The sequence below is a fragment of the Zootoca vivipara genome, chromosome 13 (genome assembly GCF_965207765.1).
Source record: "Zootoca vivipara chromosome 13, rZooViv2.hap1.1, whole genome shotgun sequence".
Classification (NCBI taxonomy): Eukaryota; Metazoa; Chordata; class Lepidosauria; order Squamata; family Lacertidae; genus Zootoca; species Zootoca vivipara.
The window spans coordinates 3,635,189-3,651,730 of NC_142596.1; the positions used below are offsets into that span (position 1 = coordinate 3,635,189).

General features: G+C 40.3%; 1 protein-coding gene across 5 annotated transcripts in view; it reads right to left on the reverse strand.

The window, feature by feature from the left end:
* OTUD7A (OTU deubiquitinase 7A) overlaps positions 1-16,542 on the reverse strand; it is a 102,424-nt gene that overhangs the window by 59,762 nt on the left and 26,120 nt on the right. For 4 of the 5 annotated variants that reach the window (XM_088656603.1, XM_088656600.1, XM_088656601.1 and 1 more), the window contains 2 exons: positions 14,632-14,763; positions 8,089-8,339 (listed from right to left, as the gene is read on the reverse strand). The gene's annotated coding sequence lies outside the window, so the exon portion shown is untranslated. Of the gene's footprint in view, positions 1-1,751; positions 1,923-8,088; positions 8,340-14,631; positions 14,764-16,542 lie in introns of all 5 variants that reach the window. The other variant, XM_088656602.1, reaches the window with a different exon arrangement.

Genomic DNA, 16,542 nt, shown 5'->3' on the forward strand with positions numbered 1-16,542 from the left:
GGCATAAATCAATTCTGAAAGAGTTCCACAGTTATAGTTCCATATACAACCTTAGAGAATTCTTGTAGGGATTACTGAAATATTAAAACAGGCACTACTACTACTACTACTACTACTACTACAACTACAGGCCTTGCTCACAATCTTATAATTTTGTTTATCAGTCCATGCCTGGATGTTTTGCTTGCATCAGATTCCAAGTTTCCTTCCACCTCTGCTGAAGAGTGATGACCACTATCGTTTTCCTCTTCCATTGCAGAGCTGCTGATTCCTTCATCGCGAGGCCTTTCTGTCTCTCTAGAGTTTTCCTCAGAAGCAACTGGTGATGTCTGTTTTGTCAGAGAGGGCAGATTCACCAGACTTCTATACAGCCATGTTAGGGAATCTCTTCGGAGTATAACAATGATAGCAATCATCAGGAGAATGGTGAATACTATTCCCAGGGCAATTCCCAGATTGCTGCTTCTCATATTAAAAGTGTGAGGTGGCTTTGTAATTGAGATGACAAGCTTGAGAGCCCAATGCTGTATACAATGATATTTATCTCATGGTAGCACTCCTTGTTCCATTGTTGCACTCCCCTTGTTGCATCACAATCAAGTTTAGGAGCAATATGATGGTATGTCATGTCAGGACATGAAAGATACTATGCTTTGCTTCTCTACCAAGGAATTGCCCAGCCACCCAGTGATGACCATGGGAAGTGAAACCAACTACTTTCAAGATACAACTCTAGCCATTGTCACACTCTAGAATTTAGAGTAGACTTGTTTAGGGAAAAGGTTTCCTTTTTATTAAAACAAAACAAAACAAAACAAAACAGCAACAACCAAGCATTGTAGGGCTCTTTACTGACAAATTATGTAGTCCAGTTCTTATTAACAGTAATGTATTTTATTGCTTTGTTATTAAGCCCAAAGAATAAACTTCTGGCACTTTAAATGTGTGGTTATATAAAATATCATCCACCAACTTTAAAAATATGCAGAGCCTTGAATTACACAGACACCACAGATGGTGTAGCTCAGTGGCTTTGAGAATGAACTGTGGACCAAGAACCTTCTGATCTGAATTCTTGCATCTGACTCTCACGCTCAAAGATAAACTCAGTAGATGGCTTTAGGCATATTTACAACTGAAGAGCACACCCTTCATTTGAGGATCACAGGGAGGTTTACAAAATAAAAGCACAAAAATGCATATCATAATAACAAACAAAAGAGTAATTTCACACATACAGTTTAGAAGGCCATCAATTGTTTAATAGGCCAAAGGCCTAGAAGAGGAATGATTTTGCCTGGTGCCTAGACATGAAATGGAGATGCCTGGCGAGCCTCCCTAGGGAGAACATTCCATAAGCAGGGAGCCACCACAGAAAAGGCTGCGAAGAAGAGCCTCAGATGATGATTGCAGGGTCTGGACTGGTTCATATGGAGAGAGGTGGTCCTTGAGCTATTGCAGTCCTGAGCCATTTAAGGCTTTATAGGACTAAACTAGCACTTTGAATTGGGCCCAGAAACTAATTGGCAGCCAGTGTAGTCAGACCAGGATTGGTGTTATATGCTCAAACTATCTTGCCCAGTGCTGAATTCTGTACAAGGTGAAGTTTCTGAACCGTATTCAGAGACAGCATTACATATAATGTGTTGCAGTAATCTAAGCTAGAGGTTACCAGAGCATAGACAACAGAAGTTAGGCTATCTCTGTCTCAGCTGGGCCACCTGAGCCTCAAGCAACAACAAGCTACATACCCACTCCTTCAGAGGGAGTATAACCCCATCAAGAGCAGGCAAGCTTCCATCCATCTGGTCTAGGGACTACCAACAATGCCTCAGTCTTATCTGGAATGAGCTTCACTTTGTTGGCTCTAATCCTGTCCATTACCAATGCAAGACACTGGTTCAGCACTTCAACTGCCTCACCTGCAGATGTAAAGGAGAAACAGAGCTGAGTGTCATCAGCATACTGCTGACAACGTACTCCGAACCTCCGGATAACCCCACCGAGCAGTTTCATGTAGATGTTAAACAACATTGGGGATAGGATTGAGCCTGGAGGAACTCCACATTGAAGGCTCCATGGGGCTGAAAAGCATTCCCCAAGTAACACCCTCTGGGAACATCCATCCAAGTAGGACTGGAACCACTGCAAAGCAGTGCCAGCCACCCCTAAATTGGACAGTCACTCCAGAAGGATACTGTGGTCAATGGTATTGAAAGCTGCTCAGGAGTCGAGGAGTACAGTGGTACCTCTACTTATGAATAACTCTACTTACGAACGGAGCTCCGTCCGCCATCTTGGATGCGGTTTAGATAGGATTTTTTTTTCTATTTATGAATTTTTAGATAGGGTTGCTTCGACTTACGAATTTTTTCTCCCAATGCATTCTTATGGGATTCGACTTTTTTGACTTACGAATGTGCGTTCGGAACACATTAAATTCGTAAGTAGAGGTACCACTGTATTAGCAAAGACACATTTCCCCTATTTCTCTCCTGACAGAGGTCAATATACAGGGCAACCAAAGCAGCTTCTGTGCTAAAATCAGGCCTAAACTCTGATTGAAGCAGGTCTAGAAAATCTGTTTCCTCCAAGAGCACCTGGATCTGGGATATTAGGCAATAATTATTCAAATCAGATAGATCAAAAATGTTTTTTTGCAATAAAGGCCATATCATTGCCTTCTCAGTGAAATCTCCATGGCAACACATTTTCCAGCCACAATATATATATATATTGCTTTTCTTCACCACAACCAAGGGTAGTCCCTTAATATTCCCTTAATATAAAACATGTAAGATATAAATATCTTCATAATTTAGAAATGTTATAAAAATACAAATAAAACACAATGAAGGCTAAACCAAATAATTAATTCTTTCTCTTTCTCAAACACACAACTGTTCAAAATCTGATAACAGATACTGTAGCATGTGTTTTTCAATTAAGAGAATTTATAGGCAAATAAAACTGGTGGTCATATTGCCACTATGCACAGAAATAGTATCTATAGCAATTTCCACTCTTAGAGCAAATTAGTAGGAACCTAAGAGCGGCTCTTCTGGATCAGACCAATGATTCATGTAGTCCAGCATTCTGGGGTGGTGCTACACTCTTATAGACTCTCCCCCCCCCCCCAAAGGATCCCAGAGTAGTATACAAAACTTCAATAAAATATACCAGGTAACAGCATAAATTTTAAAACTATAAAACTGAAATTATCACAAAATTACCACTGCAGTAGACCAAACAGCTTTTTAGCTCACCTATCCTGAAAATCTGCAAAGAGAAACAAAGATGTCTTCACTTGATCTTAAACTGCCAACAAGGGAAACGACTGTACTTCCAGCAGTAGGGAGTTCCACAACTGGACACCACAACAGAAAAGGCTATATCATCACACTACGGGCCAGAATTGCCAACAGGACCACAGTGGCCAACTATACATCTTCCAGAATCTCACATGTATAACTCTGAACTTACATGAATCATATTAAATAGAACAGAAAAAGTTAAGTAAGCTTAAAACCTCAGTAATTTCCTAAAATAAATGGAACACCTTATAAGAAGAGTGCAGACTGTGCACATATCAAGTTAATGACATAATAAATTCTGTGCACAGAGTTCTTTCTGAAGAGGTAGGAAGTCCTGTTTCCTGTGCACAATGATCTAGTTGTTCTCAACTTAAGTGATGCAATGTGTGTTCAACAACTACTGTCAGCTGTCTGTACCATCCAGTTGCTGAGAAAAGCAGCAATCGCACCAGTATATGACAGTGAATCATTGGAATAGGGGCTAGTGTGTAGGTAGCTAATGGAACTAATAGTCACAGCTAAGGAAATGCTAGCACAATCTTTTCCCATTAAGATATTGGAATTTATTTTACTTGAGCTGCAAAGTAAGAGCGGCTTCTCTACCCACCCACCCCCATCTGTACAACACACACACACAACTTAGCATCATCATCATCATTATGTTTTTATTAAATATTTTCTTGGGTTACAAAAGTACGTACATCGTCTCTATTTTCAGATCATAAAGTCTTTTCTACAGATCAATGTAAGACTTTAATGCTGTATACAGTATAAGGTTGGGAGAGAAGAGTGAGGGGGGAGAGAAGAGGGGTCATAACCTTTCATCCTAGTGTATTGTCAGTGTCACATTGTACGGTGCTCTTTCTATTCATTTATTAGTTTTCCTTGGCAGTGAGAGAGGTGGGGGGGCAGGGCCTGGTTGCTTGCCTTCAGTTGACTGCAGGGAGTTTTGTTTGTGTGTGAGAGCGGGAGGGGATGTTGGGTCAAGTTAGCCATATCAATTCATATGCTGTGGGTGGGTTCTTGTTCTTGTTGTTGTTGTTGCTTAATTTTTAAAAAACCTTTATTTATTCACTTTTTAAAAAACCAATACAAAAGCAAATTTACCATCAATTCAATTTAAGCCACCCAAAGAATAATATACAAATAAAATTCACTTCCAAACAATAACATATCGCTTTCCTTAGAATTATTTTATACTACTTGCGTTGCTTTCCTTTATTTTTCCCACAAATAAAGACACTGTAAATGTTCCCTTCTTGTCAATTTTTCTCCTGTATTCCCCTATGTTATCCTAGTCTAAACAGATTGCTATCTCTGTTTTTATATCTTTTTTTCTTAAAATATTCTTCCACATGTTCCCATTCAATTTTGGATCTTTGTTTTGATATATTTCTAATTGCCGCAGTCATCCTTGCCAGATTCATAAATTCTATTAATTTTATCTGCCACTCCTGGATTGTAGGTACCTCCTCTTTTTTCCATCTTTGACCTATCAACAATCTTGCCGCCGCACATGCATAAAGAAAGATGTTTTTCCTGTTTTCTGGTATGTTTTCAGGTATCAGACTTAGCAAAAAAATATTCCGGTTTCCCCCCCAAAAGTGATCCTTAACATCTTTTTCATATCCTCATAAATTTCCCCCCAGAATTTGTTAATTTTTATGCACCCCCGCCAACAATGAAAATAGTCACCCACTTTGTTTTTACACTTCCAACAATTTTTTGATTCTTTCTTATAAATTCTTGCTATCTTATCTGCGGTCAGGTGCCATCTGTACACTAACTTCATCATGTTCTCCTTAACTCCCGTGCTGGCCGTAAATTTCATTGTCGTTTTCCATAATTTGTCCCACTGTGTTTTAAATATTGGTCTTCCCAAATCCTGGGCCCATTTAATCATCACACATTTTATTTCTTCATCTTTTAGTTCCCACTCCAATAGAAATTTATATATTTTTGATAATTTTTTATTATTATTTTCGGTTATAATTTCTTGCAATTTAGATTTCTCCTTTCCAAATCCTATCTCCTTATGTTCTTTAAATAAACTTTGTAATTGAAAATATTGTAGCCAACTGGCACAGAATGATTTAATTTGATCGTATGGTTTCAACATCAGCTGATCATCTTCTCTTACTATTAAGTCTTGATACGTTAACCATATTTCATTTTTACCTCTTCCTCCCATTGCAGTCATCTCTAATGGAGAGGCCCACCAGGGTGTTTTGGGTTGGATTAGATCTTTATATTCTTTCCAGATTTAAAAAATTGACTTCTTTATTACATGATCCAAAAAATGTTTATATTTTTCCTTATCCTCCTGTAAAAGATATGTATGCCACCCCATAACATTCCTAAATCCTTCTACTTCCAAAAGCTCTTCGTCTTCTAGTAAGATCCACTCTTTGAGCCAACACAAACACGCAGATGAATAGTAAATTCTAAGATCAGGGACCCCCCCATCCTCCCCTTCCTTTAATATCTGTGAGTAATTTGTACTGAATCCTCGCCTTCTTCCCAAGACAAATGAGATTACTTAAATCCCTTCTCCATATACCAAATATTTCTTTCCTTCACACTACAGGTAACATTTGAAATAAAAATAAGATCCTGGGCAATATCGACATTTTTATAGTAGCTATCCTACCTGAGAATGATGAATTTAAATCTCTCCATCTTTCCATATCCTTTTTTACCTCCTTCCATAACTTCACATAATTATTTTCAATCAAATCTATATTATTTGCGGTAATCACAATACCTAAATATTTAATATATTTTTTTACTATTGCCCATTCCATGAATTGTTCCAATTTAGATATTTCATCTTTCCTTAAATTTTTGATTATTACTTTTGTTTTATTTACATTAATTCTAAGCCCTGATATTTCGCCGAATTTTTTAATCCTTTTTTAAGATTTATTATTGATTCCATTGGTTCATCTAACATTACTATCATATCATCAGCGAACGCTTTTATTTTGTAAATAATCCCTCTCACTCTTATCCCTCTGATTTCTTTATCTTTTTTAATATCATCCAATAAGGATTCGATTGACAATACAAATAATAATGGGGATAAGGGGCATCCCTATCAGGTTCATTTCCCTATTTCAAACTCCTCCATCACATCCCCATTCAAGATTAGCCTAGCAAATTGTTTATTATAAATCACATTAATTCCTTTCAAAAATTTCCCATTAATTCCAATTTCATCTAACGATTTTTCCATGAAATCCCATGATAAATTATCAAAGGCTTTTTCTAAGAAAATAAAGGCTGCTTTTTTACCTGGTGCCCAATCTAAATATTCAATTAAATTAAAAAAATCTTATATTTTTCGCCATACTCCTTCCCGGTAGAAAACCCTGCTGATCCTGCCCAATGATCCTATTCAATATTTTCTTCAATCTACTGGCAAGGATATCTGTAAAGATTTTATAATATACATTAAGTAAAGAGATTGGTCTAAAATTCCCCACCTGTTTTATTTCTTCCTCGCCTTTTGGTATTAAAGTTATATAGGCCTCCCGCCATGTTTTAGGGAATAATCCTCTTTCCAAAATTCCATTTATTAACTTTTGGTAGAGTCCTCCTATCTCTTCCCAAAATATTTTGTAATGCTGACTTGACAAGCCATCCATCCCCAGTGATTTTCCTACTTTTAATTTTTTAATATCCTCATATATCTCCTGCAGCAACACTGGTTTGTCAAGCAACTCTTTTTCCTCTTTTGTAATCTGTTTTTCCCCCGTTTTGAAAAAAAACTCTTCCAATTTTCCCTCGTTTATATTCCCTTTTTCATATAATTTTTTAAATAATATTGGACAAAGCATTTTTGTATATCCTCTAATTTTCTCAATTTCTTTTCCCCATCTATAATCCCCATAATCATTCTCTCTTTTTGTTTTTTCCTTAATTGCCATGCCAAAAGTTTCCCAGCTCCCCCCCCCACTCAAACGTTTTTTGCTTGGCCCATCTTATTTTATTTTCCATCTCATAGCCTACCATTGTAGACAATTCTTTCTGCAAAATTTTTATCCTCATTACCAAATTTTCGTTTCTGGGATTTTCTACTAATTCTTTTTCTTTCTCGATTTCTTTCTTAATTTTTCCCATATTTTTTTCTCTCTCTTTTGACTCTGCTCTTTTGTTGAAGATATATACCCCAAACAAAGGCTTTACCTGCATCCCATATCATTGTTAGCACTATTTCTTCTGATGTATTGTTCTTGAAAAATTCTTTTAACAATTCTTTCATTTCTTTACGAATATTTCATCATTTAAGATTCTCTCATCCAATCTCCATCTAATATTTCCCCTCTCCTGTTCTTTTATTTTAACCATTATTGAGTTATGATCAGTTATTGATTTATCCAATATCTCACTTTTAACCACTTTTGATAATAATCCAGATGACAACCATATCATATCAATTCTAGAAGCTGATTTTTTTTTGCCCCTGAATAATAAGTAATTTTTTTCTCCTCTGGATTGTCCCTCCTCCAAACATCTTTCAATTCATAATTATGAGTTATATTAAAGAAAACATCTGGTAATTTTCCTCTATCTTTCTTCCCCCCTTTTGTTCGATCTAGTTCAGATTTTATAACCCCATTGAAATCCCCCAAAAGAATAATCTCCTCATCCGTTATACAATCCCCCATTTTCCTTCCCAATTTCTTTTTTAAAAATTCTTTTTACATCCATTTGGGGCATAGATATTCACCACAATTACATTCCCTTTCGGTAGATTTAAACTTACACCTACCATCCTTCCTTCTTCATCCTGAAGTGAAAGCAAGTATGTGCTCCACCACTGAACTAAGCCCAGTTAGATCACCATTCAACTGTCCTTCCATCCGCAAGTGAAGACTTTATACAGGAAAAAAAATGCTCAAAGACTTTTTCTGGTTTTCAATATGGTGGTGGTGGTGGCATCATCATCAGACAGCAGTGGCAGCTTAGTCTCAGAGCTCCTCATTCCGCTACATAAAACGCAGCCATAGTACCATCTTAATCCTGAAAGAGAGAAATAAAAATATAAATGTCTTAGTTAAGATACAGAGCAGGAATCATCCCATTCATATGAATGGGATCTATAATCTTATTTTGAAGTTTAGAGAGCTGTGGCAAGTCTTGAGCCCTGAGGCCTCCAGGTATAGGGTGGCATATAAATCCAATAAACAACAACAACAGAATACAGGTGAACAACTTGACTTCATTTTGTGCGCCCAATGCTTCCAGAAGTTGCCTTGTTCATCCATCCCAACATAGTTCCCTCCTTCACATTTACCTGCTCCACCCTGTTCCAGATTTTCTTATATAGTTTCAGATCACATGGAAGTGGCATAATTTTTTAAAAATAAAAATATCTCAATTATTTTACTTTTCTTACTGCATGCAGCCTAAAAACGTGGTCCATGAACAGCTTCGCCGTCTATTCATTATTTTTAGGCCACCTGTGTAGCCAGGCCCAACTTTCCTATAAGGCTGGTAGCCAGGCCCAACTTTCCTATAAGAAAAGGGAGCAAGGTTTAATGTCTCAAACCAACACTGCTAAAGGAAAGTTCAAGGCAACGAGACCCAAACCTGAGCACTTTAGAATTCATGCGATATTTGGCAGGAGGGGAGGAGTAGATTTTGTTATGGGGTATTAAACCTTGCACTCTAAGACACAAAAATCATCTGGGTTTCGGATTAGAAATCAGCCCTGAACCCTTCAAAAATTACGTGGGTTGCAGCAAGTCCCAAACTGGAGAGCTACATTGCCATCAACACTACAGTATAGTGTTTACCAAAGTGGGTGAGTCTGTCCTCTAGGGGGTGCTGAAATAATCCAGGGGATGGTAGCAGCCTTGGTTGCAATTTGGGGGCATTGAATAAAAATAAGGGAGTGGTGGAAGCATAAAGAAGAGAAGAGAATTTAAAAAAACCTGTTTGTACATGCTTCACCTGTTCTGTAATGATGCCTACTGTCAGGTCGGGCGCCATTGTGGGGCAGCGACAATGCCTCCTCTGGATCCAGCGGTCATGCTGGAGGTGAGGGGTTTTCCCCGTGAGCCCTTTTTGGCTTCAGCCAGGCCCAGGAAGTGGATCTCAGCTTGCCTGCCTATTTAGCCAATGGTTGGCAGGTTGTAGCACTGGCCCTGGCCCTGGGGCAGATTGGACCGAGGCGGCAGGCTTCATCCCAGTCTTCCCCATGGGTTTTAGATACATAAAAGAACACAAATTTGTCACTGCATCTTTTTGTTTGTTTGTTCACTTAAAGAAGGTAGATTTCCGTGTGTGTGTGCGTGAGAGTAATTTTTTTCTGAGAATGGGGCGGTAGGGCAAATAAGTTTGAGAACTCTGCTAGAGTGCTTAGTTAAGAGCTGGTGGAGTAATGAACCCTGAATAGGAACAATGTAGAGTTACAACCTTCATGCTGTTTCATCCTAATGTATATTAAAATCAGTATCAATGAACAGTGTTTTGTCCTTTTAAATGTCTAGGAGCTAAAAGAAATTCCTCCTAGCTCTCAAGTCAATCATTTTCTCTTCAAATTATTCATCTGAATAGGTATTTAACCCATTTTCAAAAACAGGCACACTATAAATTGCTGGAGAGTTGCTTTAAAAAGCCATATTCCAAAATTAGTTACATTCCCTGATGAGAGCAAATTGCTCTTCAGATTACATGCTGATCACTTCTTTGTATTTAAATACAGGATATATATTTTTAACCTTTTGCTTATTTTATTGTGCTTCATTATCAGTAGAGTTCATGTGTTTCAGAGGGATAATTAATCTGAGATTCAAAGCATCAACTAAAGGCAATAACCTGCTATTTTGCTTTACAATGCATCAAACTACTATTCTGAAACATAAAATATAAGCATTGACTATTGATTTATATGACACACCGTGTGAGCTTAATTTCCTTCACTATCTTGATCTCTCTGTCCAAATGAAGAAGGACCAACATCCCACCCATTCCGAACACAAGCCTACCTCCTTCCCTGAGAAGCTGCAGTGCAACTCGCTGATAGTCTGAGACTGGACATATAAACCGTTCAAATTCATACTCATAGGAGATGGCTACATCATTTTAAAGCACAAGGCTTCCCCCAAAGACTCCTGGGAACTGTAATTTATTAATGGTGCTGGGAATTATAGCCCTGTGGTGGACAAACTACAGTTCTCATGATTTTTTGGGGAAGTTATGACTGTTTTCTTTTTACCTTTTTAAATACTTTGTGGTGGGGTGGATGGGAGGGATGTTTAGTCAGGTTTGGGAATTTGTTTAATTTTGGCACATTTGTAATTTTTATTGTTTTTGGTTTTATTGTTTTACTGTGTTTTTTGTTGTGTGCTTATATAGGTTTTATTTTACAGGTAGGTAGCCGTGTTGGTCTGAGTCGAAACAAAATAAAAAAAATCCTTCTGTAGCACCTACATTTTGGTATGAGCTTTTGTGTGCATGCATACTTCATCAGTTTTATTTTGTTCTTAATGGGAGGGGTCAGGGCTGCCTGGGAGTGGGTCCCAGCCAACAAAATGGCTGGGGCAGGTTCCACAGGGGGGGATGCACTGGGACAACAAATGTCAGTGATCATGGGTAGGAGGAGGAGTTATGCTAAGACCAGACTATGTCATTACCGAGAAGGCAGGTTTAGCCATTGTCTGAGGACTATCCCTGCCTCTGGGTCTGGTCCTGACCGGATGGATACTGGAATCAGCAAGGCATACCCACATGACCTGAAGGTGCTGCTGTGCAATGCCAGGTCAATGATTCATAAGACCACAGCCATCCATGACTTGATCGCGGATGGAGGACTTGACCTGGCATATGTAACGGAGACCTGGTTGGATGAAGCAGATGGACCTGTTTTAGCTGCTGCTTGTCCACCAGGTTTCGCTTACGCACATCAACCCAGGCCTTGTGGGTGGGGAGGGGGGGTGTTGCAGTGATTTTTAGGAAGTCATTAGTTTGCATCAGGTGTCCTATTGGGATGACCCAGTTCTCTGAGTGCATGTTCTGGAAGTTGGGCAATAGGGGCAGTACAGGATTCCTTCTGGTGTACCGACCTCCCTGCTGCACCAAGGATTCCCTGCCCGAGCTGCTCCAGGTTGTGGCGGATGTTCTCCTGGAGACACCTAGTTTGGTTGTCCTAGGGGACTTTAACATCCATGCCGACAGGACCTTACAAGGGGCTGCTCGGGACTTCGTGGAAAGCATGGCCTCCATGGGGCTGTCCCTGAATAAGTCTGGCCAAACTCATAGCTGCGGACATGCCTTGGACCTGGTGTTCACCTCTATGGATGCTGGTGATCTGACACTAAAGAAAAGTGAAACTAAAGAAGTGCCACGGTCACAGCAGTTCCTGGTGCAACTGGACTTCTCCGCAACCCTTCCCCTCTGCAGGGAGGTTGGACCGTTTCAGATGGTCTGCCCCCGCCACTTAATGGATCCAAATGGTTTCCAGAGAGTGGTAGGGGATGCTTTATCCCATGTTGGTGGCCTTTCAGCCGATTCCCTTGTGGCCCGCTGGAATGTGGAGTTAACCAGGGCTATTGACTGTTTGGCTCCGAAGCGCCCTCTCCGATTGCATGGAGCCCGGACAGCCCCGTGGTTTTCCACGGATCTGAGGGCAATGAAACAATCACTGAGACGGCTAGAGCGCCGGTGGCGGATAACTCATTCTGAAGCTGACGGGACACAGGTTAGAGCTCAGTGTCGAGCCTACCAAGTGGCAATGGCGACGGCGAAGAGGACCTTCTTCACCGTTTCCATTGCATCTGCAGAAAACAGCAGCAGGAGACTCTTTCAGGTGGTTCGCAATTTAGCGGAACCACCTGCTCCATCGGGGCCCAGCACGGGCCACATGATCTCCTGCAATGATTTTGCAAAGTTTTTTGCAGATAAATTCGCTCAGATTCGGGAAGAGGTAGACTCCACCGTGGGAGCAGGGCCGGGGCGAGGGAGTGCTAGGGTCCTGTCTAGTCAAATTGCGTGGGATCAATTTCAATCTGTTACCTCCAAGGATGTGGACAGGCTGCTTGGATGAGTGAAACTTGATCCTTGCCAATGCTGGCTTATAAATGCTAGCCGGGAAGGGCTGGGCGATGGGCTCTGTGGGGTGGTGAATGCTTCTCTCTGTGAGGGAGCCTTCCCACACCTGCTGAAAGAGGCAGTTATTAAACCGCTTCTTAAAAAACCATCTTTAGATGCGGCCAATATGGCCAACTATCGCCCAGTCACAAATCTTCCATTCTTGGGCAAGGTGATTGAGTGAGTGGTTGCTGAACAACTCCAGACACGCCTGGAAGAAGCGGACCATTTGGATCCCTTCCAGTTGGGATTCAGGCCTCATCATGGGACTGAAACTGCCTTGGTCGCACTGGTCAATGATCTCCGGCGGGCTAGGGATAGAGGTGAGAGCTGCTTCCTAGTTCTGCTGGATCTCTCAGCGGCTTTTGACACCATCGACCATAACATCCTTCTGGACCATCTAGAGGGGTTGGGAGCTGGGGGCACTGTCATACAGTGGTTCTGCTCCTTCCTCCTGGGCCGTGTCCAGAAAGTGGTGGTGGGGAATGAGTGCTCAGACCCCTGGGGTGCCACCACTTGTGGGGTGCCTCAGGGTTCTGTCCTCTCCCCCATGCTTTTTAACATCTACATGCAGCCACTGGGAGAGATCATCGGGGGGTTTGGGCTGGGTGTTCATCAGTATGCGGATGATACCCAGCTCTACCTCTCTTTCAAATCAGAACCAGTGAAGGCGGTGGAGGTCCTGTGTGAGTGTCTGGAGGCAGTTGGAGGTTTGATGGTGGCTAACAGATTGAGGTACTGTTTGTGGGGGACAGGAGGCAGGCAGGTGTGGAGGACTCCCTGGGTCCTGAATGGGGTAACTGTGCCCTTGAAGGACCAGGTGCGCAGCCTGGGAGTCATTTTGGACTCACAACTGTCCATGGAGGTGCAGGTTAATTCTGTATCCAAGGCAGCTGTTCATCATCTCCATCTGGTACGCAGGCTGAGACCCTACCTGCCCGCGGACTGTCTCGCCCGAGTGGTGCATGCTCTAGTTATCTCTCGCTTGGATTACTGCAATATGATCTATGCGGGGCTACCTTTGAAGGTGACCTGGAAACTACAATTAATCCAGAATGCGGCAGCTAGACTGGTGACTGGGAGCAGCCACTGAGACCACATAACACCGGTCTTGAAAGACCTGCATTGGCTCCCAGTACGTTTCCGAGCACAATTCAAAGTGTTGGCACTGACCTTCAAAGCCCTAAACAGCCTTGGACCAGTATACCTGAGGGAGCATCTCCATCTCCATCGCTCTGCCCGGACACTGAGGTCCAGTGCCGAGGGCCTTCTGGTAGTTTCCTCGCTGCAAGAAGCCAAGTTACAGGGAACCAGGCAGAGGGACTTCTCGGTAGTGGCACCCGCCCTGTAGAATACCCTCCACCAGATGTCAAAGAGAAAAACAACTACCAGACTTTTAGAAAACATCTGAAGGCAGCCCTGTTTAGGGAAGCTTTTAATCTTTAAGAAATTAGTGTAATCTAATATTTTTGTTCGAAACCGCCCAGAGTGGCTGGGGAAACCCAGTCAGATGGGCAGGGTATAAATAATAAATTTATTATTATTATTATTATTATTATTATTATTATGCTTTAAATGTATGCTGTGTCTGGAAAGAATATAATATGAATTGGTTGTGATGTATATCAAATAAAGTTTCCACCAAAATTCTCCCTCCAAAGAAGCATTTCTTAATGTGCCTCTTTTTCTCTGCTATATTTTACTCTGTGGGATACAATGCGATATATTATTCTTATTAAGAGTGTCTGTGTGTGTATATGTGAACATTTTCATTCTGTGAGAAATGACATAACTTTGAGAGATAAAAACAAAAAAGAGTATACATCATTTTTGTTTAATTTTTGAGGATTCCCAAACTGTTGCAAGTTGTGTTAAATCATTAAGATGAGACCGGATGATATAGAAATAAATAATCAATCTAATGCACTGAGCAGATTAGAATCCCAGAAAGAAAAGCAGGGGAGAAAAACCAAAATAAAACAGTTAACACAGAGACACCACCACTGGTTTACAGTCACATGGTTTGGGACAGTGCTTGTCACATGGGACAAGGGTTCATTTCCTTCCCTAGGATCTATTTCTTCAATATGCTTTATTTAAGAATAAACAGCAGCTGTCTTAACCTGCTAAAATTAGTGCACTTGTTAAGGCTGTCTGCTCTTCATCCCAAAATAGCTAGAGAGATTCTTAAAGCTATCGTTAAGTGGTCCATTTGACTTACTTTCCGTAGACTTTAAGTAACAGTTTTGGGCGGCATGTGTTAGGTGGACCTTATACCGCTTCTTTTCAATGAAGACAACAGTTCATTTTTATCACAGTAGAGTGTGTGAATAAGTTGCGTCCCCTGAGAAATCTGTAAGGAAACAGAATGCCTGTTAGTATGAAATTCATCACACTACCATATTCAGCTTAATGAATGTATTGTATTAATGACAAGCAGCGTATGGGATTCAGCTGCATATATGAATAACTGATCCTCTGCCATGCCTTTGCTCGTTTAGCTGTCCAGTGCAACAAGTAATATATGCTTAATTCTTTCTTTGCAACTGCAGCATGCAAACAATAAATGAGGCAACTGTCTAGAAGAGTAAATAGACAAGAAAGCATAAAAAACCAAGAGGTGAATGACTCAAATGCTTGCTGTGGGATCTTGCATCAAGGACAGGTGATTTCGTGTGCATTCATGTGGTATTTGCCCGGAACCAAATGGCTAGGAAACATTTTCCTAGCTGTTCCAGTTTTTCTGGCTCAAGACTGTAATCTAGCTGGCCTCTAAAATCTATTAGAATCATAGAGTTGGAAGAGACCACAAGGGCCATCCAGTCCAACCCCCTGCCAAGCAGGAAACACCATCAAAGCATTCTTGACATATGCCTGTCAAGCCTCTACTTATTAGGATGTGACAGGTGTAATTTTAGTGGTGTACATTTATGAACTGCATGGACTTGTATGGACTGGGCTCAGGAAGAGATCTATAATTATTTTCCTGCATCTTCTCCATAACCAGAAATAAGGGAGCTAACAAATCAGCTTGTGTTGTGTGATGACAGTGCAGCAGGTGTTAAAAGCAACCATAAGATAATGTCAGGGCAAAAATGCAGAGGGCTTTGAATGTATTCAGACCACACTCAATAGCTAGATAACTAAAAGCATTTATTCCCTATTAAATACAGCAGAAAAAATATTCACACAATAACATGTACATCAAAATAATGTCTGAAAATCCTTCACTGGTATCGCTCCCACATGACAGCTTTCTCTGTCCAACGCTAATTTGATTATTACGTTCACTTTGCAAAGCTAATTAAAGACAGCAATAGGATTAGACCTTCAGTTTTAAAACACTCAGTACTTGATTTCTCCAACAAAGAGAGGAGGAGAGAAAATGAATATGAAAGCCCCAAGAGGTCAGCTCCTATTCCTGTGAACATGGGCAGTGATAGTAAAGGATTCTGATCACACATGGAGGTCTTTTTCTTTTCTATTACTTCACAAATTCTAGACTTGATCCTGGTATGAAAAATATATATTGTGGATAAATGTTGCACAAATTGGAATCCAGTGTAATTTCAAAGTATTTTTTGAGAGCAAGTATGCATACAACAATTAAGAATGTACAAATACTAGATTCCAGAAAATTTTTTATCAAACCTGTGGCAATTTGAGATATAGAGAGCATTTTAGTCCTTATTCAGTAGTGCCAATTGAAGCCTAATCTGCAGTTTTAAAAAAGCCTCCCCCCCCCAATAGTCCATACACAACGTATAGGAGTACAAGTACGAGTATTCCTACTACTCTCATCTAGGCTTTCTTTGTGTGATTGAGTATTTAAAAATAATAATAACAGGCCAGGTAAGAATTGCTGACAGGGTAGATGAAATATTATAAATAGATTTGGGAACACATTTTAGTCAGTCTTAAAAATGGCAAGGATCTAATGATATCAGATATCATCAGTAATATGATATGTTGAAATTAGATAGAAAGAATGTTTTTTTCAGACCAAAGTTCACAATTCAAAAAAGAACTCTTGCAAAACAAAGATAAACATTTGCCTAAAATGTATAACCTGTTATTAGAATGGGCAACAAAACACGACCTAGTTAAAGCCTCAATGACACACTGGGCCACA